This window comes from Ovis canadensis, chromosome 11, assembly GCF_042477335.2.
Source record: "Ovis canadensis isolate MfBH-ARS-UI-01 breed Bighorn chromosome 11, ARS-UI_OviCan_v2, whole genome shotgun sequence".
NCBI classification, from domain to species: Eukaryota; Metazoa; Chordata; class Mammalia; order Artiodactyla; family Bovidae; genus Ovis; species Ovis canadensis.
This window is the reverse complement of record NC_091255.1, coordinates 24,341,865-24,369,036: the sequence shown is the minus strand read 5'-3', so window position 1 is coordinate 24,369,036 and position 27,172 is coordinate 24,341,865. Positions and strand designations below refer to the sequence as shown.

Genomic DNA, 27,172 nt, shown 5'->3' with positions numbered 1-27,172 from the left:
TGTTCCACAGATGACTAAAGCAAGGTTGAGGAATCTCCCCCCAAGGTGACCTGGCTTAAAACCAGCAGAGCTTGGTCCTCGCTTCAGCAACACACGTGCTAAAATCGAAACAATACGGAGAAGATGAGCATGGCCCCTGCGCAAGGATGACATGCAAACTGGCGAAGTGCTCCATAGCTTAAACAAACAAGCAAAAATTAAAAACATACAAACAGAAATGAACAGAGCTCAGATTTGAACCCGCACAGCCCACCCCCCGAGCTCACTTTCTAACCCCTATGCTATGTCACTGTTATACCGATGACCTAGAAAAATCCAGACTGACTAAGTCTGAGACAATCACCTCATCTGGCATATCCGGCAAGGTGGAGTGTGGAGAAAAGTATTTAGGACTTTGCTCAGGAAGATGCCTGAGTATTCAGGACACCCAATGCCTCTAAACAAAGAGTTGGGAATTGTCACGTAAGTTAGCTTATGATTGCTTTTGATTGCTTGCTTGTTTCGCCATGCCACTTGGCTTGTGGGATGTTGGTTCCCCAACCAGAGACTGAACCCAAGCCACAGTGGTGAAGGCATCAAAAGCATCGAGTCCCAACCGCAGGACCACCAGGGAATTCCCAGCTTTGGGTTGTAATGGCAGAGGCTGACATCAAACTTTTGATTGCCGAGGCATCCACTTCAAAGACACCCATCTCTGACAAGCACGTTGCGGGCTACAAAATCAGATAAAGGGTCAGGCCACTCCACCCGTGGAGTTCCCCTTTCAGAAAGCTCCGGGTAACCTAGCTCACTGGCCACTTGAGTGACCCCAATTTTCCCTTCCCTGCTTCATGTATTTCTTTTGCGTTTTAAGTTTACCCAAAAAGAGTGAACCCATGGAATCCCAGGCACCTCACCCTCACCCGGATAGAGGCAGAACCCCAAGTCTGAGCTCGCTCTCTGGGGCCTTGGTGTGTAGCCACTGCAGTGCCGTGCACCCTCCAGGACCGTGAATAGCAAACCTTGTCTCTTCAAGGCTCCCTGATGGTTGCGGCCAAGGTGCACAGTAAGAGTCACAATGGCTGGTCCAGCCTCGACACTGGCTTCAACTGGGGAAGACTCAGTGGTGCTCCCAGGAGGAGTACAACCCAGGGGTGTGCCTGCAGGCGCTCCTAGCTCAGAGTATCAACAGACTGAGAGACACGAAACAGAGATACAGACCCAGAACTGGAGAAGTATGGAGGGTCTCATGCCTGGATTGTGGCTGGAGCCTTTAGTAATGGGTACTTGGTGGAGACTATTTTTCCAGCCCCATGGAAGCCAGGGAGACAGGCTCCATCAGAGAAATAACACCAACATTACCAAGACTAAGCATGTCCCCTGAAAGGGTGGGTTTCCCAGGTGGCTCAGAGGTAAAGAACCTGCCTGCCAAGGCAGGAGCCACAGGAGACCCAGGTTCAATCCCAGAGTGGGGAAGATCCTCTGGAGGAGGAAACGGTAACCCACTCCACTATTCTAGCCAGGATGCTCCGATGGACACAGGACCCTGGCGAGCTACAGTCTGTGGGGCCCCAGAGAGTCAGACACAATTGAAGCAACTGAGCATTTTCCTTGAAATGGAGGAGATGGACCCCTTCCTGCCACACCTGAAGTCCAGGTACACCTGAAGGCTTAGGGGTAGGGTGGGGAGGAAGTACATCTAAAGGACGTGGAAATTTTCCCTCCAGCCCTTTGGGTGTGCCTGGCGATGCAAACTACAGATTTAGTTTGTGAATCTGATTGGGCCAAGCCCTAAAGGGATTTCATCAGAAGCAGGCAGAATCCTGTCTGAAGGAGCAACCGCCTATGGTATAACAGCTGGCAGGCAGCAAGCATCCTGTGAGGCTGGCCAAATGCTGTGATGGGCATGGAACCACTGCAGGAGGAGAAGGGAGTGTATATGTGGGAGAGAAATAGCAGGTGTCAGGCCATCATGAGCGGAGTTCGGAAATGAGGTCAATGACAAAGCAACCTTTGTACCTCATGAGAATGCAGGGAAACCTGCCAAATACACAGATCTACGCTGTTTAGCGTTCAGAGGCTGGAAGGTTGGAATCCAGGGTGGAGTCAGTTGTTTAGAGAAGAGACCTTTGCAACAGGGACAGAAGAGAGGGGCGCTGGTGATGTGGTAATGGTGACGGTGGCTCTAAGTGAGGCTTTGACAAGTGCAAGAACCGGTCACGGATTCGCAGAGGATCCTTACAAGGAGCCTTCCCGCTGTGGAACTGGGCCATCTCTTGAAGAGATCACAGGTGAAAGGAAGAAGAAACCTGTCCTGTTGAGCTGAATCAGGTAAGGACATCTTGGTTAGGAGAGGCAGAGATTATTTTGGTGCTTGGCTGTGCTTGTTATGCCCAAGGTCCCGATCCCCAGAACTGAGAGAATAAGACATCCACGGCAATGCAAACGCAAAAAAGGGAATTTATTTCTAGCTCGAGCCAGAGCCCTGGCCACATCCAACACAGTGGAATAGACTCAGAGCCCCAAGCCCTGGATTACAGTAGTATTTATAGGTTTAAGACAAAGACAGGGAATTGGCAAGGTTGGATTGGTTACAAGGGTTTCTTTGCATCTACTAATTGGCTAGATTTTCACACGCACGGGCTTTCTTAGGAGATATCTATCCTCGTCCCGAACGGCACAGACCAGGCTACGGGGAGCATGCTGACAGGCTGAGTCCTCCCGTCGTGGGTAATTAATTTTGATTCCGCCCGGGCAGTGTCTCAGCTGTTTCCGGGATGCCTGCTCCAGCCTATTTTAGTCATGGCCTCTATCAGGCCTCAACATTTTCCCCTTGCCCTTTGATCATGGAGAGGAATCCTCCTCTCCATTCACTGCCTGTATTGTTGTCTTAATACCATTACCTGAACTGTACTGACACGTTCTCTTACAAAGGTTATTAATCTGTTTGAAATACATGGGCTGAAGGTAAGAATGAGTAGGAGTATAATGAGCGGTCCGAGCAAGGTAGAAATTAGTGTTGTTAGCCAAGGAGATTGATGGAACCAGGACTCGAACCATCCCCGCTGGGCTTCTCGCTCTCTCTTGGGCAGTGCTAATCCTTCTCTCACTTTTGCCATAGACTTTCTCACCACCCCAGTGTGGTCTGCATAGAAGCAACATTCCTCTCCTAAGGCCGCACATAATCTGCCTTGTTGCAGGAAGATCAAATCTAGGCCCCTCCTGTTCTGCAAAACCACTTCTGATAGTGAAGTAAGGGACTTCTCAAGGTGGCTGATTGAGCTTTCTAATCTTTTGATATCAGGATCAATGGCTGCTCTTAGGCTAGAATAGTGTTGATTCTGCATTTTTAAAAAGGATATCCTAGTTCCGGCCCCGGCTGCCCCTGACCCCAGTAGGACTGTGAGGGTTAAGGCTGAGACTGGCTCTCTCTTAGATCGGTGTGAAGCTTCTAGTTTTGGGAGGATTTTATTATTGGAGTGATAGAACAGTCGGGGGACTAATAGTACCAATGCACAGAAATCTTTGGAATTATTTAACACCTGCCTGTGAACACAAGGGGCTAAGCCTGTGGAGCAGGCCCACCAATTGTCCTGGGGAGGCACCTGGTACTTGTTTGTCACTGTAGAATTTATAGACTTGCAGAGATGTTGATAGGTTTGGGGGACATTTCCTATGCAAAGGCCCCGCCCGGTTACTTGTTGGAGGGTTAATCTGGTGTTTCCTTTCTGCTGCCATCGGCAAGCTGCGTGGTTTTTGGTTGGACTGTAACTTTCTGGGACAGCTATACCTTCATAATAAGGGGGTTTGATGTCATAACATAACCAGCAACTGCTAGTCAGATCCAGGCGTATGGAATTTAGAACCCGATAGGAGCTGATTATCATATTAAATAATGGGTCCTGCTCATCTTTAATGCTAGGTCCCATACGGCTAACTGGAGGGGAGTTGCTTGTATTAGTAATGTAGGGCCCAGGAGGCGTTTGGGTGGGTACTCGGGCGGGGGTGTGTGCAGGCTGAATGGGAGCGTGGGTAGCCTCTCGTGGCACTAGAACTGAATTGGGCCCTATGCCCCGAGTTGGACCGATCTGTATGGGTCCTACTTTTAACCTGACAGTGAATAGCAATCCACTGTTATATCCTGACTGATATAACCAAAGGCCCCAGGATTGTCCGGCTTCCCAACCGGGGAACCTCTTCCCTTCAGTTGAGAATTTGAGCCTTACCAGGTTGCAAAGAAAATTCATACAAGGCCCAGTTATGAGGGACCCCCTTCTATGTCCCCCAGTTAGCCCAGCGGGCCCCGGAAGGCGACCCAAGGTAATCAAGTCCCCACAAATAGGGGGCTCCCAATGGACTGTCCCCATTGACTCACATCCCCAATTGGTGCAATAAAACTCATTAGCACCCCCGCATTTATTGACGGTCGCCTGGTCCCGTCTTCCTCCGGGGCACACATAGAAGGGTGTTTTCCACAAGCTTGTCCATTGGATGAAGTGGCTGCACCCAGGCCCTGAGTTAGTGGGGGGTCGAGTATTACACCTATTAATGCCAGCCCCACATTCAGGCTTGCCAGGTATCTTTACCTCCCAGTCGCCGATGTCCCATGCTCCCGTGGCCAAAAGACAGAGGTCGAACTCCAAGTCCAGCCACTAGGTGTTTTGGGGATGAATGGCCGAGGTAGAGTTAATTACTTCTCCCGTAGTTGTGCTCAGAATCATCCAGGTCAGGTTCATTGGTTGATGAGAGTTAGCGCTGACGGTCCCAGGGTCCAGGAAGGTGACTATTATCAGAAGAGTCAGGTTGATCCGTCCGAGACCAGCTGCTGGGCGAGTTTCAGTTTTAAGGGATTGGAGGGATGCAGTATTGGCTTCCATTCTCTTTGGGCCCTCTCTTGTTCTTCGGGGGTGGCCCGCCGTGTGTGGCTACAGTGTATCCAGGGTCCAATTCCGTCCACCTTCAGGGCAGTAGGGGTGGTAAGGAGAACAACATAAGGGCCCTTCCATCTTGGTTCCAAGGTCTTTGACTGATGTCTCTTGACCCAAACCCAATCCCCTGGTCCTATATCATGGGACGGGATTGTCCCTTCATTCTGGCTCTCATAAATTTTGCATATCAGTGACCAGATATGTTTATGCACCTTACTCAAAGCTAGCATCTCCTGTTGGAAGGCACGTAATGAAAGAGGTGGTTTACTCTTTCCTTCAGACACTGGACAAATGGGATGTGGACTTCCATATACAATTTCAAAGGGAGTCAGACCTAGTTTATAGGGGGTATTCCACGCCCAAAAAAGCGCGAAGGGAAGGAGGGTCACCCAGTCCCTGCCAGTCTCAATTGCCAGTTTTGTTAAAGTTTCTTTTAGGGTCCGATTCACTCTTTCTACCTGTGCTGAGCTCTGGGGACTGTACTCGCAACGTAACTTCCATTTGGTCCCCAGGGCTGAGGCCAGTCCCTGAACAATTTTACTCACAAATGCAGGTCCATTGTCAGAGCCGATAGATACCCGCAGCCCAAACCTAGGTATAATCTCTTCTAGGAGCTTCTTAGCTACTACTATCGCTGTCTCCTTTTTAGTGGGGTAAGCTTCTACCCACCCGGAAAACGTATCAACCAAAACTAGCAGGTAACGATACCCATACTTGCCTGGTCTTACCTCAGTGAAATCTATCTCCCAATGATGTCCTGGCCTTTCCCCCGATATCTTACACCTGCGTGCTGTCCTTTTCCCGGTCTCATCATCTGGCAGGCCTTGCAGGTGCGGACTATATCCTGGATGGTTTTCTTCTGTTAGGGAAACCGCAGCTGTGCCGATTGTAGGAGTGTCAAAGTCTTTTTCTCTCCCAAATGGGTGGTTTGATGTAAATGGGTACAGAGATGTTTGCCCAGGTCGGCAGGGAGCAACAGGTTGTCATCTTGGTCCCGATACCATCCGTTTTTGCCAACAGGACCGGTGGTATTATCTAGCACCCAGCATAAATCAGGGGGAGTATATGGGGCTTGGGGGAAGTGTTCCCATCCCTGGCGGGGGCAATCCCACAGTCAGTACATGGGCTTCGTGGTCTCCAGCAGCTGCCTCACGGGCTGCTGCATCGGCAGCACGGTTCCCTTGGGCCCAGGCATCCTCTCCTTTCTGGTGTCCTGGGACATGCACTATGGATACCGCCTGGGGCAAGTGGACCACTGCCAGGAGTCTGCGAATCTCAGGCAAATTTTTAATCTCTTTCCCCTCTGCCATCAGAAGCCCCCGCTCTTTATATATGGGGCCTTGAACGTGCACAGTGCCGAATGCATATCGGCTGTCAGTATAAATCGTGGCTCTTCTTCCTCTTGCCCTCTCTAGCGCTTGTATCACAGCTATCAGTTCTGCTTTTTGGGCGGATGTTCCAGGGGGCAAGGCCTCAGCCCAGATGACCCTCCCAGTGCCGTCTACTATGGCTACCCCTGCTTTTCTCTGTCCATCCTTTATATAACTGCACCCATCTGTGAACCATATCAGCTCACTGTTTTCTAATGGCAAGTCGCTGAGGTCTTTCCGTATGACGGTTACCTCAACTAACACTTCAACACAGTCATGGAGGGGCCCGTCCTCCTCTGGGATGGGCAGCAGAGTGGCAGGGTTTAGAAAACAAGGTGTTTGAAAGTGTATCCGGGGAGCATCCAGCAGCAGGGCCTGGTAATGGGTTAAGCGAGCATTAGAAATCCATTTACCTGGTGGCTGTTTGACGATTCCCTCTATGGCATGAGGAGTGTAGCCCAGGAGACGCTGTCCATAAGTCAGCTTGTCAGCATCATGGACAAGGAGAGCAGCAGCCGTAATGATACGGAGACAGGGCGGCCATCCCGTAGCCACTGGGTCCTGTTGTTTAGAGAGATATGCCACAGGCCGTCTCCACGGTCCCCATTGCTGCATCAGGACTCCCTTCCCTACTCCCTGCTTTTCATCCACAAGCAGTTGAAACGTCTTAGCCGGGTCCAGAAGTGCAAGGGCTGGGGCTTCCAGTAACGCCTGTTGAAGTTCCTGAAATGCCCACCTCATTGGCTCAGTCCAAGTCCAGTCTCTATTTTCTCTGCTTCCTTCATATAGAGGTCGGGCCTTTTTAGCAAACCCCATAATCCATAGCCTGCCTTACCCAACCGTCCCTAAAAACTCGCTCACCTGCCGGGGAGTCGCTGGCTCGGGGATCCATAGAATAGTCTCTTTCATAGCCTGAGTCAACCATCTCTGCCCCTGTTTTATTTTATATCCCAAATAAATGACTTCCTGTCTAGCAATTTGGGCCTTCTTCGCACTTTTCCGGTACCCCAGTGTCCCCAAAGTCTGGAGGAGATCGCCTGTGGCCTTTAGGCATACCTCCTTAGTCGTAGCGGTCAGCATGAGGTCATCCACATACTGTAACAGAATGACTTCGGGGTGGCTGGTTCGATACTCACAGAGATCTTCACCCAGAGCCTCACTGAACAAAGTCGGCGAGTTTTTGAACCCTTGTAGGAGGTGAGTCCAGGTCAGCTGCCCACAGTTTGGCCGTCCTCGTCAGCCCATTCAAATGCGAAGATTTCCTGGCTCTGGGGGGCCAAAGGCAAGCTGAAAAAGGCATCTTTCAAGTCTAAAATTGTATACCAGACATAGTCTGGTGGCAAGCTGCTCAGGAGGGTATATGGGTTAGGGACAGTGGGATGAATGTCACTCACCCATTTGTTGACTTCACGAAGATCTTGGACTGGTCTAAAGTCTGTTCCCCTGGGCTTTTTCACAGGCAACAAGGGAATATTCCATGGGGACCGGCACTCTTTGAGAATTCCTGCCTTTAGGAGGAGCTGGATGTGTGGCATAACTCCTTGCCAGGCCTCCTGGCTCATGGGATACTGTTTCACCCTCACAGGAGTAGCATTTGCTTTTTTTTTTTTTTTTTTTTTAATTTTAGTTTTTTATTTTTTAAATTTTAAAATCTTTAATTCTTACATGCATTCCCAAACATGAACCCCCCTCCCACCTCCCTCCCCATAACAACTTTCTGGGTCATCCCCATGCACCAGCCCCAAGCATGCTGCATCCTGCGTCAGACATAGACTGGCGATTCAATTCACATGATAGTATACATGTTAGAATGTCATTCTCCCAAATCATCCCACCCTCTCCCTCTCCCTCTGAGTCCAAAAGTCCGTTATACACATCTGTGTCTCTTTCCCTGTCTTGCATACAGGGTCGTCATTGCCATCTTCCTATATTCCATATATATGTGTTAGTATACTGTATTGGTGTTTTTCTTTCTGGCTTACTTCACTCTGTATAATCGGCTCCAGTTTCATCCATCTCATCAGAACTGATTCAAATGAATTCTTTTTAACGGCTGAGTAATACTCCATTGTGTATAAGTACCACAGCTTTCTTATCCATTCATCTGATGATGGACATCTAGGTTGTTTCCATGTCCTGGCTATTATAAACAGTGCTGCAATGAACATTGGGGTACATGTGTCTCTTTCAATTCTGGTTTCCTCAGTGTGTATGCCCAGCAGTGGGATTGCTGGGTCATAAGGTAGTTCTATTTGCAATTTTTTAAGGAATCTCCACACCGTTCTCCATAGTGGCTGTACTAGTTTGCATTCCCACCAACAGTGTAGGAGGGTTCCCTTTTCTCCACACCCTCTCCAGCATTTATTGCTTGCAGATTTTTGGATCGCAGCCATTCTGACTGGTGTGAAGTGGTACCTCATTGTGGTTTTGATTTGCATTTCTCTAATAATGAGTGATGTTGAGCATCTTTTCATGTGTTTGTTAGCCATCCGTATGTCTTCTTTGGAGAAATGTCTATTTAGTTCTTTGGCCCATTTTTTGATTGGGTCGTTTATTTTTCTGGAATTGAGCTGCATAAGTTGCTTGTATATTTTTGAGATTAGTTGTTTGTCAGTTGCTTCATTTGCTATTATTTTCTCCCATTCAGAAGGCTGTCTTTTCACCTTGCTTATAGTTTCCTTTGTTGTGCAGAAGCTTTTCAACAACAATGGGAGGTCTTTGTTTAGCCAGTCCTACTCCCGCTATCTCTGCCCAGGCCAGAGGGTATTTCTGAACCCACTGTCGCATAGCAGGATCCACAGCTGCAGGGGGCTTTGGTGAATATAGTCTCTATTCATCTCTCAGTGCCAGGGATAAAACATGAATTGGTTGTCCAAGCCCGTCTGTGACTGATATTCCCCCAGAGTCAAAGTGAATTTGCACATTGACTTTGGCCAATAGGTCTTTTCCTAATAAAGGGGCTGGACATTCTGGGATCACCAGAAATGAGTGGGACACCTGTTGGGCTCCCAAGTCCACTTTTTGTTTAGTAGTGCAGTAATATCTCTTTGTCCCGGTGGCTCCCTGGACCAAGCTAGTCTTTTTGGACATCGGCCCAAATTTTTGATTGAGAACTGAGTATTGGGCTCCCGTATCCACCATGAAGCTGATCAGTTTCCCCTCCACATTAATAGTTACCCAGGACTCGGGGAGAGGTGCCGGGCCCTGACCCCCCTAATCACTATCTTCCCCTGCATATAAGACGTGGGTCCCTGAGGAAGATTCCTCCTTTCTTACAGTCTTTCTCTTCAGATCTCTTTTGGGGCACTCATTTTTCCAGTGTCCCTGCTCTTTGCAGTAAGGGCATTGGTCTCTCTTTAGGGCAGGTCTAGCTGGTTTTTCCTTTCCTCCCGACCGGGTGTCTTTAGTTCCCGAAGCCCTGTTCTCGTCCCCGCCAAAAGGATCTGAGCCAGCTCTTTCTGATTTCTCCAGTTTTCTTCAGCCCTATATTCCCTTTCCTCCCGTCTGATCCGTTCCTCCCTCTCCTCAGGGGTCTCTCTGTTATTAAACACTTTCTCAGCTGCCCTCACCAGATCCTATATTGACAATTCCCCCAGCCCTTCTATCTTCTGTAACTTTCTCCTGATATCTGGAGCTGCCTGGTTCACAAAAGCTAACAGAACTGCTGCGTGTGACACATCAGCCTGTGGGTCCATGGGCATATACTGCCTAAAGGCTTCCATTAACCTCTCTAAGAAGGCTGCCGGGCTCTCGTTCTGCTCCTGTCTTATCAGATTCATCTTTTATAAATTCTTGGGTTTTCTGGCGGCTGCCCTAAGGCCGGCCATGAGAGTCTGGCGGTACACTCGGAGACGCTCCCTACCTTCTGCCCATTCAAAGTCCCAGTTCGGCTGCATGGAAGGAAACTCTTCTTCCACTAGGTAAGGCTGCATGGTTGGTCTCCCATCCGCTCCGGGAACATGTTTCTGTGCCTCTGACAGAATTTGCTCCCATTCCTCCGTGGTGAAAAGCACCTGTAACAGCTGCTGACAATCATCCCAAGTAGGATTGTGAGCATACAGGATAGTGTCTAAAAGATCAATAAGGCCTTGGGGTTTTTCAGGAAAAGAGGGGTTTTGAGCTTTCCAGGTATATAAGTCACTGGTAGAGAAAGGCCAATATTGATAATTCCGTTCCCCGACCGGATTTGCCGGCCCGACCCGGACAGGAAGCGCTCGAACGGTGGAGGAAGGGGCCTCTCGGCTCCCGTAGTCAGAAGAGTTTCCGCCCCCTCGGGTCCTTCAGCGAGTTCCCTGGGCTGGCCCCACCTCCTGCTGCAGAGCTGAAGGTTCTGAGTTCCCCCTTTGTTCTCCCGACGACACCTGAGGTACCTGGGGGAGCAAGGGTGGTGGGATATATGGGGGAGGCGAGATTTCAGTGTCTAAATCAATCAGGTTAGGTTATAGAGAAGATTCCTGGAGTATTGGTTTCTTCCGGCTCTCCTGTGCCTCACGGTCTTCTTCCTTGGGGGCCTCCACGACCAGGACCTGTGGAACAGAAGCTCTGGGGGGATTGTGAATAAAGGGTTTCAGCCAGACGGGAGGGTCTTCTACTAGATTTTCCCAGACCAGGATGTAGGGAGCTTGGTCTGGATGGCCCCGAGGGTCAGGAGCCATTATTCTTTCTTTAACAGCCCGCATGACCGACAGGCCGAAAGTTCCCTCTGGTGGCCAGCCGACCTGAAATGTCGGCCACTCAGATGAGCATAAAGTTTTTAGCTTGCTCTTCTTTACTAGCACCGATAGATTCTGAGCCTTGGACTTAAAATCGGAAAAATGGTCAGTCATTACGGATAGTGGTGTAGAATAACTCTGACCCATGACGGCAACACCCACAGTAAGCACACAAAAAGCAAGCACGGCGCCGGCTCACAGAGACAAGCGACAGACAGTAGACGAACAGGTATCGGCCGAAAACACTGAACTAGGTTTATCCCGGGTTGCTGTTGTCCTGTTCCCCAAAGTTACCTTACCGAAGGGCATCCACTGCCCACCAGACTCAGGATCGGGAGAAACGTTTTCCCCTGTTCCTTTACAGAACGGCTCACAGAACCAGCTGCCTTCCAGCTCAAATGCTGGGCCTCGGACTTATGCTGGCCAGGTGACTCTTTTGCCCCCTGACCTGATGCCAGCATCCAGATATATTTCCTCCTAGTGAGGCTTCCCTTATGCCTGGAAGGTGTTGCTCTTCTCAGTCAAGGGATCCCGGACGAGCCCCCAAATGTTATGCCCAAGGTCCCGATCCCCAGAACTGAGAGAACAAGACATCCAAGGCAATGCAAAGGCAAAAAGGGAATTTATTGCTAGCTTGAGCCAGGGCCCTGGCTGCATCCAACACAGTGGAATAGAGTCAGAGCCCCGAGCCCTGGATTACAGTAGTATTTATAGGTTTAGGACAAAGACAGGGAATTGGTAAGGTTGGATTGGTTACAAGTGTTTCTTTGCATCTACTAATTGGCTAGATTTTCACACGCGCGGGCTTTCTTAAGAGATATCTATCCTCGTCCCGACTGGCACAGACCAGGCTACGGGGAGCATGCTGACAGGCTGAGTCCTCCCGTCTGGGGTAATTAATTTTGATTCCACCCGGGCAGTGTCTCAGCTGTTTCTGGAATGCTTGGTCCAGCCCATTTTAGTCATGGCCTCTATCAGGCCTCAACAGTGCTGTGTAACAAGCAAGCCCAAAATCTCAGTGACTTGACACCTGAAAGTTTATTTCTTACTCATACAAAGTCCAACCCTGGGGGAGGACTCTATCCCACATATTCACTCATGGACCTGCCATCTGGGATGTCACCAGTTCCTAAATAAAGTCAAGAAAGTGCAAGTCTCCTGAGCTTCCAGTGGGAAGTGACATCACATTGCCTAGTCAGAACTAGTCATGTGGTATCACCAAATGCAAGGGGAGCTAGGAGAGGCCGAGGAGCAGACGGAAGGTCTGGTGAGCAGCCCTGTCCCCGCGGCACTTAGCAGAGCCTGGCATTTGTCATTCAGAGAAAGCTCTTGACCCTTGGAGAGCACTAACTGAAAGCTAAAGGAGTGATTTTCCTGAAAATTCTTCAAGGCGTGGAGGGTTAGCCTTGTTGCCTGGAAAGCTCTTGACCTTTGGAGAGCACTAACTGAAAGCTAAAGAAGTTATTTTCCTGAAAATTCTTCAAAGGCGTGGAGGGTTAGCCTTGTTGCCTGGACACCACTCCTCCAGGCAAGCTTCACACACCTGGTGGGGGGTATGGGTGGGGATGAACACTCTCCCCCAGATACAAGTGCACATGACGGAATCCAGGATGCCAGGAGCATGGGCACCAAGGTCCCCAGAGGAGTGCTGCCAGGCTTCTCAGGGCAGAGGCAGAGCCTGGCACCAGTGGAAGATGTGCACGTGGGTGACGCCTCATGAGAGTCCCCACTTGGCTGCATTGTGACCGGGGGACTATTTCAGGAGACTCAGATCCTTCATAATGTGTGTGCAGGACAAGAGCTGAGAAAGTGACCTCCTGTTGAGTCAATAAGGCTGGTGACACGCCAATCACCTTTGCCTGTATGGCACACAGGGAAACAAATTTGAGGAAGTTCACCGACTTTTCAAGGTCACCTGGTTAATGAATGGCAGAGCCTATTGATCCCCTGGCAGGATTTGAAAGCATGAGATTTACTGCTTGGAAGGCATGAGATGCTCCTGGGAAAGATGGTGAGCTGGAGCCAGGATCCTGGGTCCTGGTAGAGGCCTCGCCATGGCTCTGCTAAGTGGCTTTGGGCACATTTCCTATCTCAGGGCCTTGGAAACCTGGCATTAGAACTTGGCCTGCTTTCTCCTCTTGTAGGCCTTCTTGACAAGCTCCTTCACAGGTGGGGGTGTCACTGGACCACTGGGAATAGAAGGATGCTACTGCATTAGAGCCTGGTGGGGCCCGTCCACTGTTCCAGCCTGGCCAGCCCCCTGAAGCCACCAGCCTCGGCCCTGATGTGGGACAGTAGAGGTCAGGGGTCTGAGGCAGCCCGGGCTGCCCCTGCCCTGGGGCATCGTGTCCACGCCAGTATGTCCCTGCCTGGCTGTAGCCCAGACCCCCATCCTGAGTCCTGACAAACAGCCTGATGAATGAGGGCAGGGAGGCAGCTAGTACATGAGGAGAGTTGAGCCCAGGGTAGGCAGAGAAGAGTCAGGAGGGAGTTTGTGGCCAGGTCTCAAGAGTTCTGAGTCCTCTACAGAGGATCAGTCTAGAGCCAACACTGGCCTTCTCTGTCCTTGTCACTGAGCTCCCCCAGAAACTGGACCTCCAACTTTCATCCTGGGATGCAGCTCTCCTCTCCAGTGCCCAGTTGGCTCAGCAGTTCAGAATTCACTGCAATGCAGGAGACACAACAGATTCAGGTTCGACCCTGGGTCTGGGAGATCCCTTGGAAAAGGAAATGGCAATCCATTCCAGTATTCTTGCCTGGGAAATCCCATGGACAGGGGAGCCTGGTGGGTGACAGTCCATGGGATCACAAAGGGTCAGACAAAACCGAGCTACTCAGCGCGCACACACACACTCCAGCACCCACGCCTCCCCTCCATTCCTTTCCATCCCTGGCCTGGGACTTCCCCGGTGGTCCAGTGGTTTAGACTGCGCTTCTGATGCAAGGGGCATGGGCTCAACCCCTGGTTGGGGAAGATCCCACATGTCGCGTGGCATGGCCCTCCCCAAAAAGAAATCCACCTCCCATCACTGACCTGCATCTTCCCAGTCCTGAGCACAAGTCTATCCTTGGCAGTAAGCCTCCCTCACGCCTGGCACCGGGCACTGTCAGCTTTGTGGTGACCCCTGACATTCAGCACCTCCCAAGTCCAACAGTGAGTGTCTCCCTGCCCCTATCCTTACTCTATCTCCCTCACGTTACCTTGCCCTTGACTCTGGACCCTCCCTGTCCTACCCTCTTACCACTCTGCAATCTCGGCTCCCCTGGTCAGATTCATCCAGAAGGTCCTGGATGAACTGACATTCCAGAATGGGCTCATTCAACTACACGTCCCAGGCTCCTGAGTCCCTGCATATATACCCTTTCCCTTCCACCCCACATTCCTCCTTCTCCTGTGTCCCTCACCTTGACTCAGCCCATGGAGCCACCGAAATTTCAGAAGATTCCAGCACCCAGCAGGGCTATGTTCACCAGGCTGCCGGGGTTACCTTTCTGGACAATGTGCTATAACTCCCATCCCCCACAGAGATAGAAGGGTAACTGCCTCCAAGGATTATGATGCCCAAGGTGTATCTTTCTCCTTGTGCATTTTTTTCACTTCTCAGTCTGAAATACCACTGTGGACAGCGAACAACTGAGCATCCAATCTCAGGCTCCCTTCTCTATGTCTGGGCACAGAGAGAGAAGAAGACGGAGGGACAAATTGATAGAGTAGCGTTAACCTACATACGCTACTGTGTGATAGCTGGTGGGAAGCTGCTGTATAACAGGGAGATCAGCTTGGTGTTCTGTGATGACCTTGAGGGGTGGGATAGGGGTGGGGGTGGGAGGGAGGTTCAAGAAGGAGGGGATATATGTATACATATAGCTTATTCACTGCGCTGCATTGTACAGCATAAATGGACCCAACATTGTAAAGCAATTGCATTCCAATTTAAAAAAAATTGTTGGGTCAAAGTAGATTAAAAGAAAAAAATTAGGAAACACTTTGGGATGACTGAAAAAAGTCTCAGGTTCCATTCTTGGGTCAGTTTTCATCTTAGACTCCACCTGCCCCCATGTTTCAGGGTTCCTCCTCTGAGCTGATCCCCTGCCTCCATCTCTGCCTTCAGTTGCGTGTGCCCTACCCCATTCTCACAGCCACTAATGGAAACGGAAATGCTTCTCTAGTAAAGAAAAGTCAGCACCGCTGACCAAGGAAGTTCCCTTTCCGCTTTCTAACATCAAACACTGAGATCTTTATTTCCAACGCTTCCCTTACTGTGGAGGCCTAGAGATCCGAGACCACTAACAGCACTGCTAACAGTGTATTAAAGAGCAAAGACGTTACTTTGCCAACAAAGGTCTGTATAGTCAAAGCTATGGTTTTTCCGATAGTCATATGGATGTGAGAGTTGGATGATAAAGAAGCCTGAGCACCAAAGAATTGATGCTTTCTAACTGTGCTGTTGGAGAAGACCCTTGAGAGTCCCTTGGACTGCAAGGAGACCCAACCAGTCCATCCTAAAGGAAATAAACCCTGAATATTCATTGGAAGGACTGATGCTGAAGCTGAAGCTCCCACACTTTCGCCACCTGATGTGAAGAGCTGACTCATTAGAAAAGACCCTGATGCTGGGAAAGATTGAAGGCAGGAGGAGAAGGGGACAACAGAGGATGAGATGGTTGGATGTCATCATTGACTCAATGACATGAGTTTGAGCAAACTCTGGGAGATGGTGAAGGACAGGGAAGCCTGGTGTGCTGCAGCCTATGGGGTCGAAAAACAGTCAGACATGACTGAACGACTGAACAACAGCTGGGCCCTGAAAATACTTCACCACATGGAATCACAGGCTTCCGCTGTCACCTGATAAGCTGGAGAATGGTTTCTCTTTGTTTTCAGTACATTTTTTTTTTTCCTTTGGGAACCGACGTTCACTTTCTCTGAGTGCCAATAAGCCTCATATTTGCTAACTGAAGGGTGGAGAATGTTCGCAGAATTTTTGAGTGATTTCCAGCTCTGATGATCTGAGATTTGCCTGTAAATCATGAAAGTGAGCCTGAGGCCAAGGAGACATTAGGCTTTCAGGAAATCGAGACTATAAACTTGACTTTCAGGCCAATAAGCAGAGGTTCTCAGCAGTGAGCAGACCAGGCTGACTTCTTTAAAAAAACCACACTGGGAGATGAACAGGAAGAAAAGAAAAGAAATATTCACTGAATACCACTTATATGCCAAAGGATATTCAGGGGTGTACATGTATTATCCCATAGCTTTTTTAAACACTGAGATTTTATTCACACATTAGTGTGAATAAAACTGTACAGTTCAGTGGTTTTAGTATATTTATAAAGTTGCTCAACAATTACCATTATTTAATTCCTAAATGTTTTTGTCCCTCCAAAAAATCACTCCACATTCAATAATACATACACTCTCTGTTCCCAGCTCTTGGCAACCACTGATCTATTTTCTGTCTCTATTAGTTTTTCCCTTCTGGACATTTCACATGCAATCTGGGGCATTTTGTAATGGGCTTCTTTCACTCAGCATAATATTTTCCAGATTTATCTATGCTGTAACAGCTATCAGTACTTTATTCCTTTTTATGGCTAAATAATAACTATTAAATGGATAGACTACATTTTGTTTCCTCAGTGGATGGACATTTGGTTTGTTTCTACTTTCTGGCTAATGTGAGTAATGAATCTATCAACATTTGTGTACAAGTTTCTATTTTGAAACATACGTTTTCAATTCTCTTGGTTAGTTTCCCTGAGTATAAAACTGCAGGGTAATATGTTAACTCTATGTCTGATTTTTGAGAAACTGGCAAACTGTTTTCAATAGTAGCTGCACCATTTTAGCAGCAATATATGAAGGTTCCGGTTTCTCCGTATTCTCATCAACGCTGGCAGTCATCCGCCTTTTTGATTATGGCCATCCTTGTGTGTCCAAAATGATGGATCATTTTGGTTTTGATTTGCATTTCTCTAATGACTAATGGTGTTGAGCTTGTTTTAATGAGCTCATTGAATTGTTATATGTTTCTTTTTACATCTTTGAAGGTCATGCTCTTCTAATCCGTCCTGCCAAACTCAGCCTTTTACAGTGTTCAATCCATCTGCATTTAATGTAATTACTGATGAGACAGGATTTAAATATGCCATGTTGTTATTTGTTTTATATATGTTTTCTATCTTTTTTATTCTATTCCTCCACACTTTCTTTTAAGTGGATATTTTCTAGTGCACCTTTCTTGTCTTTTTTTTTTTTCTTTTCACTATTCTTTTAAACATTTATTTTCTGCCAGGCTCTTCTGTTCATGCGATTCCCCAGGCAAGAATACTGGAGTGGGCTGCCATTCCCTTCTCCAGGGGATCTTCCTGACCCAGGGATTGAACCCAGGCCACCTGCATTGCAGGCAGATTCTTCACTGTCTGAGCCACGGCTCCAATATACTTTCTTTTCTGTTAAAAGGATATTTTTTTAGTGCACCATTCAAATTTCTTTGTCTTCTCTTTCACTATCCTTTTAAAATTTTATTTTCTTAGTACATGTTGAACATTGAAATGAACATTTTAATTTACAACAGACTAAGTTTGGATTAATATTAAGTTCAGTAGTATGCAAAATATGGTTTCTATGTAGCTTCATTCTTTATTCCCCCTTTTTCCTATTATTGTCACAAAAATCACATCTACATACATTATATATTTATCAACACTAATTTATTGTCAATCACTTTGAATAGTTTGTCTTTTAGATCATACAGGAGAAAAATAGAAATGAAAATTACAAACAAAACACAATAATACGAAAAATTAAAAAACAAACAAACTCACAAATACCTATTGTCTTTTCTATTGACCCATGCAGTTACTTTTGCTGGGGCTCTTTATTTTGCCGTGTGAATTCTAGTTTCTGTTCAGTGTCTTATTTCAGCCAGAGAGACCCTCCTTAGTATTTCTTGTAAGATAGATTTGCTAGCAGCAATACCTCTCAGCTTTTATTTATCTGAGAATGTCTTAATTTCTCTTCCACTTTTGAAGGGTAGTTTTGTCCAGTGTAGAACTGGTTGATAGTTTTTATTTCAGCTCTTTGAATAAATCATACCACTACTTCTGGCCTATGTAGTTTTTGATGACAAATCAACTGTTAATCCTACTGAGGATCTTTAGTATGTGATGAATTAATGTCCCTCTTGCTGTTTTCAAATTATCTTATTGTCTTTGGATTTTGATAGATTGGTTAAGAGTACCTTTAAATTTATCTGCAGTACCTCATTAAATTTATCTGCAGTTTGTTGAGATTATTGGACATGTAGATTAATGATTTTCATCAAATTTGGGGGTTTTCAGGCCATTGTTTATTCAAATATTTCTTCTCTCTCTCTTTGAAAGTCCCATTAAGCATATGTTGATACATTCTTTGCTGTCCCATAACTTTCAAAGGGAAAAGTTTCTTCACTTTTTGACCTACTGTTTGAGACCCCAGGGACTATACAGTCCATGGAATTCTCCAGGCCAGAACACTGGAGTGGGTAGCCATTCCCTTCTCCAGGGGATCTTCCCAACTCAGGGATCGAACTCAGGTCTCCCATGTTGCAGGAGGATTCCTTACCAGCTGAACCACCAGGAAAGCCCCACAAGTCTCAAAGTTTTGTTTATTTTTTTCTTTTTTTCATTCTGTTCCTCAGACTGGCAAATTTCAAATATACCTACTTTATATTTCCTGATTCTTTTACTTCCTGTTTGCTCAGTGCCTGAAGATTAGGCAGAGGTGAGCGTTTAGGGTCTTCTGAGGTCTTTCCCGAGCACGTGCACAGTTCTAAGCATACGTATGACCTTCTAGATTCTGCATAGTTTTATGAGGTATTGATAATCCCTCTCAGTCATCTGAACACTGATGACTGAACACTTAACATTTGGTTAAGTGGTTTACACAAGATGTTCATCAAGCAGTGTGAGGCACTAGATTCAAACCCGAAGCCATACTCTTTCCTGCAACTTCCATGGGTGGTATTCTTCCATGCTCACTGGGAATCCTGGTTTAAACTAGCATAGAAGCCCTCCCTACCAAGTTTGAGAATAAAACTCCTCGTCGGTGGCAGGCACCTGGAAGAAGGTAGTTAAAGTCAAAACTGATTCTACGGAATCTCAAGAATGGAGGAAGGAAGGCTTGGGCCATATATGATAAGCAGGGGGCAATTACCTTTGCATAATTGGGAAGGGAATTACAGAATTAAGGATGAGGGAAACTTCAAGGACATCGCTAGTGACTCCAGCCCATTTTATTTTAATATTTACTTATTTATTTGGCTGTGTTAGGTCTTGGTTGCTCCACGCGGCATCTTTATTGCAGTAGGCTGGCTCTTGAGTTGTGGCTCATGGGCTTAGCTGCCCCATGCATGGCCTGTGGGATCCCGTTTCCCCAACTAGGGATCAAACCCGCATCCCCTGCATTGAAAGGTGAATTCTCAACCGCTGGACCACCAGGGAAATCCTCCAGCCCATTTTAAAAGCCATCATCTGTCAGACCCTCACTACAGATACCTGACCCCATGACAAGCACTTGAGCTATAGTAGGTCTGTGAAACAGCACAAGGGATCTTAAAGTGGCATAGGATTCCAGAGTCTAAGGCCTTTATTTCTAGGATCAACCGAACTGTCTTTATTGAGTCCCTTCCATCTGTCAAGTCCCATCCTTGACAGATGGTCACCTTCAGTGACGGGGGACTCACTACCTTTCAGGGCAACGCATTCCATCTCCAGGCTCCTCTGCTTCTCAGACTAACAGCCCAGCTCAGCAGGGCAGCGTCTTCAGCGTCTAGAGGTTTAGTTCTTGACCTCACCCTTCTGATCTGTGTGACTTTGCCAAGTCACTTCCTCTATCTGAACCTGTTTGCTCATCTGAAATATGGAGACAGGAATGCCCGCTTGGCAAGGCTGTTGGAGGACAGATAACTAAGCAATTCAGCATACTTGGCGGAAGGGCTCAGTAGCAGCAGTTACTGCTTAAGTTCTTCCGTATGAGGGACTGAAGTCTGTGTCTTGGCCCTTTCCACCCACTCTTCCTAAATCTATTTGTTCAGTTCACTCTCTCATTCCCCCAGCTCATACTTTCAGACCATCATAGACAGCAATTACTTTGCTTCTTTTTCTTTATGCTGAGTTTCTCTACTACTGAAACTGCTACCCAGACATACAGTCTTGGCTCCTTCCATCACCCTCTTTCCTCTCCTCAAAAGATAAGACCTACTATCCCTCACACTCACAGTGGAGGAAGGTCTAAAGGCTCTGCTGACAAGCAGAGAAAGAAAAGTGAGTCTCTCACCCCTCATTCCAAAGCCTATTCCTCTAGCCTATTCCAAGGCACCTTCACTTTTCTACTACTTTCTACTATCCAAGTCCTGTTGTTTGCGCTTAAATCTGTGAAGTACAAGGTCAGTATCTTTCCCATCCCTGTTAAAATACGCCTTGTTAGAGTTAGCATATGTCCCAGGCTGTTGGGGTCCTGATTTTTCACATCTACCTCAAAGCCTATTAATAGGCAAATAGGGTGGGAATAAATCCGAGTATATCAGCTGAGTTCTCCCCAGTCTCTCCATAGCCTTCCACTCACCAACTGCAGATGTCCTGGGTAGATGAGCAACCAAGGCTATTTCAACAAGACACAAGATGGGGAGATGCTGAATTTAAGTCCACGAGTACACATTGGTCACCTTGTATGTAGCAGGCACTTGCAGACCCCCAGCTCATGTGACCCTCAAAACAGCCCTCAGCAGAGGACATCAGAAACCCATCAACAGATGGGAGTCCATGAAGTCAAGTGAAAGTGAAGTCACCCAGTCATGTCTGACTCTTTGCGACCCCATGGACTGTAGCCTACCAGGCTCCTCTGTCCATGGGATTTTCCAGGCAAGAATACTGGAGTGGGTTTCCATTTCCTTCTCCAGGGGATCTTCCCGACCCAGGGATCAAGCCCGGGTCTCCCACATTGTAGGCAGACGCTTTACCATCTGAGTTACCAGGGAAGCCCATGAAGCTAAGGGATGGGCAAAAAAAAAAATCACACAGCTATAGGGCTGGGGCACACATCTGGGTTTATGTGACTGCAGAAGCTATATTCTTTTCCCTATATTGTCCATGGTCCTCATTTTGCTAATGGGGTTTATGAGTATTTTCCAAACTTCAAAGTGAGTAGGAATCAACTGGAAAATTTGTTAAAAATAAGCTCCACCCTCACTCCCCAAATTTTAATTCACCAGGTCCAAGGTGAGGTCTGGACACTGATTGGCACACACACGCTACTGCATATGAAATAGACAACTAAGAAGGACCTACCACACAGCACAGGGAATCTGCTCAGTACTCTGTAAGGGCTTATGTCGGAAAGGAATCTTTAAAACAGTGGATATATGTATACGCATAACTGATTCACTATGCTGGACAGCAGGAACTAACACAACATTATAAGCTAACTACACTCCAATAAAAAAAAAAAGTGCTAGGTAATTCTGTGGCTAGCGGTTCACATACAGCAGCCTGTCCTGTCTCCCCAGCTTTTTCATTTTCATTTACCACTCAGTCGTGTCTGACTTTTTGCAGCCCCAAGGACGATCGCTGGCCAAGCTCTTCTGTCCATGGAATTTTTCCAGGCAAGAATACTGGAGTGGATTGTCATTTCCTACTCCAGGGGATCTTCCTGACCCAGGGATCCCACCTGTGTTTCTTACCTTGCCTGCGTTGGCAGGTGAGATCTTTACCACCACTGCCACAATACTGGTTCTCAAAGCCAATTCTCTAGCACTGCCTTGTGGCACTTAGGGCTTCCTTAGACTCAGATGGTGAAGAATCTGCCTGCAATGCAGGGGAGCCGGGTTTGATCCCTGGGTCGGGAAGTTCCCTTGGAGAAGGAAACAGCAACACACTGCAGTATTCTTGCCTGGGAAATCCCATGGACAGAAGAGCCTGGCAGGCTACAGTCCATGGGGTCGCAATGGACTTGTGGCATTTGGGTTGCTTCCTGCCCTGGGGTCAGCACGAATTTTGGAGCCAGCCAGCCTCTCCTGGAGGGGGATAGAGGGACCGTCAGAACCCTCCTCAGTCACTCTCTCTTGTTTCTTCCATGGGGTTTTTCTGCCTGGACTCTAAACACTGCCTCTTTCTGTGATTCTTTGATTCGCTCTCCAGATCTGGCCAGAGAAAGCGGGAAAACCCAGGCATGGATGTCGCAATAGCATATTATTTAACATGACTGGAGTGCTCTCTGCGCCCTGACATCGCCCACAATAGAAAATGAGACATTCCTGGGCCTCCTGCCAGGCCCTGTCCTCAACCCCGAGCATTTACGCGAGAAACAAGCGGCTCTTTGCCCTCCCTGGCCCAACTAGCTGCTTCCTTCTCACCCCTGCCCCACAGCACCAAGATGCTGAGGCTTCAAACGTTAGCATTTCAAGAAGGTTGCTTCATAGGCTGGCATCTCGTGCACTTCCCTATCCTCACCTGCTATCTTGCAGGCTTGTTCCTCAAAGGAACCCCTTTTGGTCACAAGATAAAAAGAGAAAACTGCTTCTTCCTTCCTTTCTGGATATGAGTAATGATTGACTTTTTCTCGTGGTCTCTGTGTAGTGACGGTTTCTGAGGAAAGCATCTAAATTTATTAAGCTCCTGAGCTTTCGACTGAATCCTGTGTTCTCTCTATGGCAGAAAAATTTCAGAGGGACTGGGTTAAAATGCCTGTGTGACTCTGAACAAGGTACCTAGCCCCTCTGAGATCCATTTCCTTTATCAGTAAAACCCATGTTTTACCAGGAGTCTGGTCTCTTGGTTAAGGGAACTGAAGGAACTGGTAGTTCAAAGGGCTCAGCAAAGTTGCTGGTGCGCAGTAGGGGCTCTGCGTACCCTTGTTCATTGTCATTGTTCTGTACGTCTTGCTGCGCAGTGAGGTCCCCAGAGAAGCAGCATCTACATCACCTGATAGCCTGTTAGAAATGCAAGATTTCAGGCTTCCCAGGTGGCTCAGGGTCAGGGTTAGGGTTAGGGTTAGGGTTAAGGTAAAGAATCCACCTGCCAATGCAGGAGACACAGGTTTGATCCCTGGTCGGGGAAGATCCCACATGCTACAGAGCAACTAAGCCCACGTGCCACCATTATTGAATCAGGGCTCTCGGGCCCGGGAAGCACAGCTCCTGAGTCCATGCACCACAAATATTGAAGCTTGCAAGACCTAGAGTCCGTGTTCCACAACACCAGAAGTCCTCACAATGAGAAGCCCGAGCACCGCAAACAGAGAGCATCCCCCACTCGAGGCAACAAGAGCAAAGCCTGTGCAGCGACAAAGACCCAAAACAATCAAAAATAAATAAATAACATTATTTTTTGATAAATGCAAGATCTTATGCCCCACCTCCGACCTATTCAATCAGAATTTGCATTTTAACATTATTTTCCTGGGGATTCGAGTTGTGTTAAACTTTGAGAAGCAGTGCTGAACTCATTATGCAACAAGGTGGAGAGGCTGGGAGTGGGTACAGCAACAGCTTTCTATCCAACTCTTTCTTTTTTTTTTTTTTTTTTGGACTGCTCACCATCCCTCCCAAAGCATGCCTAATTCATCTTGCATCTTCCTGGGGTAGTGATCTCACTTAAAAAGAACTGTGGTCTCATCCCTCTCTTGTGAATTGAGCACTTCCTGTTGCCTAAAAGATAAAGGACTCAACTGCCTGGAATGGCATCCGAGAACTTTCCCAGTCTTGCTCTGGCCATCAGGGACAATGTCCGCCCTTTTCCACAGGCAGTCCTCATTTGCAGGTCTCAACGTTTAATTCCAGAAATGATCGCTTCCCCAAGGGGCACTGTCCTTTCATCAACTTTTCCAGCTTAGACTCTAGCTCTACTTTCTGGAATGTTCTCTGTCTCCCAAACCCTGCTCAGCCTTTAAGGCTCAGCTTCATTACCATTGTCACAATACGTACAGATCAAGCTCTTGATGAGCGTCTCAGTGTCAAGAACTTGGCTTCTTCCTTGGCCCACTAACAACTCCCCAGATCTCTTCAGATAAGGTACCTGAAGTTTAAATTTTGGGTATTCCCATCAAGCCTATCTGGGTAGAGGAGATGATAAAAGTCTCAACTTTAGCGAATCGTTATGAGGATTCTTTGGGTTTATTGTGTTTATCACAGTGACTGTAAATGAGCAACAGAATTCAGCCAGACTCACTATTGTCAATGTAAATCCCATAAAGAGCAGCCCCTATGTTTGCGCCATTCACCAGTTTCATCCCAATATCTGGTCCAGTTTCTGATACATAGCATATTCTCAAGTAAATATTTGGTAAATAAATGAATGCCTAAGAAGTGTTACAGAAGTCATAAAGCGCTGTGCAAATAAAAGCTTACTATATTGTTTGGTTTTATTTTAAAAATCAGAGTTTAGATGCCTTGAGGGAGAAACTGAGATCATAAATCTATTACTATTGCAATTGCTGACTTATCACTGACTGCCAGCCCCATGGGAGCCAGCTGTGACTTCCTCAGACATGATTCAAAGAATATATGCTGTGGGTTTTTTCTCCCATTATTTCAACATTTGTCCAGGCTGTTTACCATCACCATAACAACCTGCACCCCCATACCTAATAACATAATTTTGAGCCACACTTTTCTCTGGAGCTTTTGGCATCACCAAATAGGCTGTAAAAGCTCCAACACTCAGTCCATGTTCACCTTCTAGGAGTCTATGTCTATCCATGATTACCCATCAATCTCGGGACTTCCCCCAGAAATCCAGTGGTTAAGACTCCATGCTTCCACTGGAGGGGATGTGAGTTGATCTCTGATCAGGGAACTAACATCCCACATGGCCACAGTGGCCAAAAAGGAAAAAAAAGATCAACTCTCAATCTCAAAAATACGCAAAAGACTGAAAACAAACTTATGCCAAAAGGGACTGGGAAGAGGAATAAATCAGGAATTGGGGATTAGCATCTATGAGCTAATATATACAAAGTAGATAACCAAGAAGGGCCTACTGTATAGCACAGGGAATTATAGGCAATATTTTGTAATAACCTATAAGGAAAAAACCTATATATATCAGAGTCTTGTATGTACATATATATATAGGCTTCCCTGAATGACTCAGCAGGTGAAAGCATCCGCCTACAGTGCAGGAGACACAGGTTCGATTCCTGGGTTGGGAAGACCCCTTAGAGAAGGAAATGGCAACCCACTCCAGTATTCTTGCCTGAAAAATCCCATGGACAGAGGAGTCTAGTGGGGAACAGTCTGAAGGACAGCGAAGAGTCGGATAAGACTGCGTGACTAAACACACACACACACATGTATATGGACCGTTTTGCTGTACACCTGAAACTAACTGCTGCTGCTGCCAAGTTGCTTCAGTCATGTCCGGCTCTGTGTGACCCCATAGACGGCAGCCCACCAGGCTCCCCCGTCCCTGGGACTTTCCAGGCAAGAACACTGGAGTGGGGTGCCATTGCCTTCTCCACTGAAACTAACGCAACATCGTAACCCAACTATGCTTCAACTTTTAAAATGCCCAGAAGAGATATCTTTTCTAATGAGAGGTCCTGGTAGGACACAGTCCAAACACCTGGCTATGAGATCTAGGAGAAGGCGAGCTCCAAAATGGAGATCTTAATTAGGAGGTAAGGACCACAGAAAAGGTCCATTAGGTCATGGGGCCTGCACTTGCCCAGCATGACTGTTATGACCTGCTTTCCAGGCCCTCTGAGCTGACTCTCAGCCCTCACACTCTGCCTTCATTGAAAGAAAGTGTTAGTCACTCAGTCGTGTCTGACTCTTTGCAACCTCTTGGACTGTAGCCCACCAGGCTCCTCTGTCCATGGGATACTCCAGGCAAGAATACTGGAGTGGGTTGCCGTTTTCTCCTCCAGGGGCTTTCTGACCCAGGGATCGAACCCAGGTCTCCTGCATTAGAGGCAGATTCTTTATGATCTGAGCCACTATGTCTCTTTCAAATGCAGATACTCAGGCTAAAGAGGTTGGAGATGACCTCTAAGCTACACTTCATTAAATGGCAGGACTGTCTTCAGTTCCTGTTAAATGGTGGATTCTGAGTCAATAGATTTATGCTTGGGCCTGAGATTCTGCATTCTTAATAATACAGGTAATTATTCATTTATAACTAATAAACTAATATTTATTATTAGGTAATAAAAAGTTTCTTGGTCTGTGGGCCACAGTTTGAGTAGGGCTACTCCGTCTCTGAACTATGGATCCCATCATTCTGGAACCTTAGAAATCCAGTCCTCAGGGTGGGAGGTGGGAGGGGGGTCCATGTTTGGGAACTCATGTACACCTGTGGTGGATTCATGTTAATGTATAGCAAAACCAATATGGTATTGTAAAGTAAAATAAAGTAAAAATAAAAATTAAAAAAAAAAAAAGAAATCCAGGCCTCAACTGTATACTTAACATATTTTTTCTTATCAGGTTGTCAGTTACATCTCTATAGAGCTGGAAAAGATCGATTATACATATGGAAAAATACATTAGAACTATGGAAAGTTTAATTCAAATTAGCAATTGACACCACAAAATAATAGATATTGAGTATTTTGGGGTTGTTTTTCAACTTTTTTTTTCTTTTTTCCTCATCGTGTGGCATGTGGGATCTTAGTTTTCCAACCAGGCATTGATCCTATGCCCTCTGTAATGGAAGCACAGAGTTTCTTAACCACTGGACCACCAGGAAAGTCTATTTACTGAGTATTTAGGATGTAGAATAAAAGAGGAGTTCTAATTACAGAGCACACTGAATATTTACTATCTTAGTTTTTGAGATTTCTTAGTCCTTTTCATGGAGAAGGCAATGGCACCTCACTCCAGTCCTCTTGCCTGGAAAATCCCGTGGGTGAGGAGCCTGGTAGGCTGCAGTCCGTGGGGTTGCTAAGAGTGCGATATGACTGAGCGACTTCACTTTCACTTTTCACTTTCATGCATTGGAGAAGGAAATGGCAACCCACTCCAGTGTTCTTGCCTGGAGACTCCGAGGGATGGGGGAGCCTGGTGGGCTGCCGTCTTTGGGGTCGCACAGAGTTGGACACGGCTGCAGCAACTTAGCAGCAGCAGCAGTCCTTTTCATAAAAATAGAGTTTTGTTTTGTTTTTTCAAACACAGCTTTACAGTATTTTGTTTGTTATTCTTAAGTT

The 27,172-nt window shown here is 47.1% G+C and overlaps 1 long non-coding RNA gene and 1 other non-coding gene across 2 annotated transcripts in view; both read left to right on the top strand.

Annotated features, from left to right (window-relative positions):
- Positions 1-74: 74 nt before the first annotated feature.
- On the top strand, positions 75-181 carry LOC138415518 (U6 spliceosomal RNA). The gene has a single exon (XR_011247276.1). It is a non-coding gene; the product is annotated as a U6 spliceosomal RNA (small nuclear RNA).
- A 1,623-nt stretch (positions 182-1,804) lies between these two features.
- The window catches only part of LOC138414874 (uncharacterized), a 38,872-nt gene continuing 13,504 nt past the window's right edge, over positions 1,805-27,172 (top strand). Inside the window, exon 1 of the long non-coding RNA XR_011246979.1 lies at positions 1,805-2,310. This is a non-coding gene — a long non-coding RNA (uncharacterized lncRNA). The remainder of the gene's footprint in view (positions 2,311-27,172) is intronic.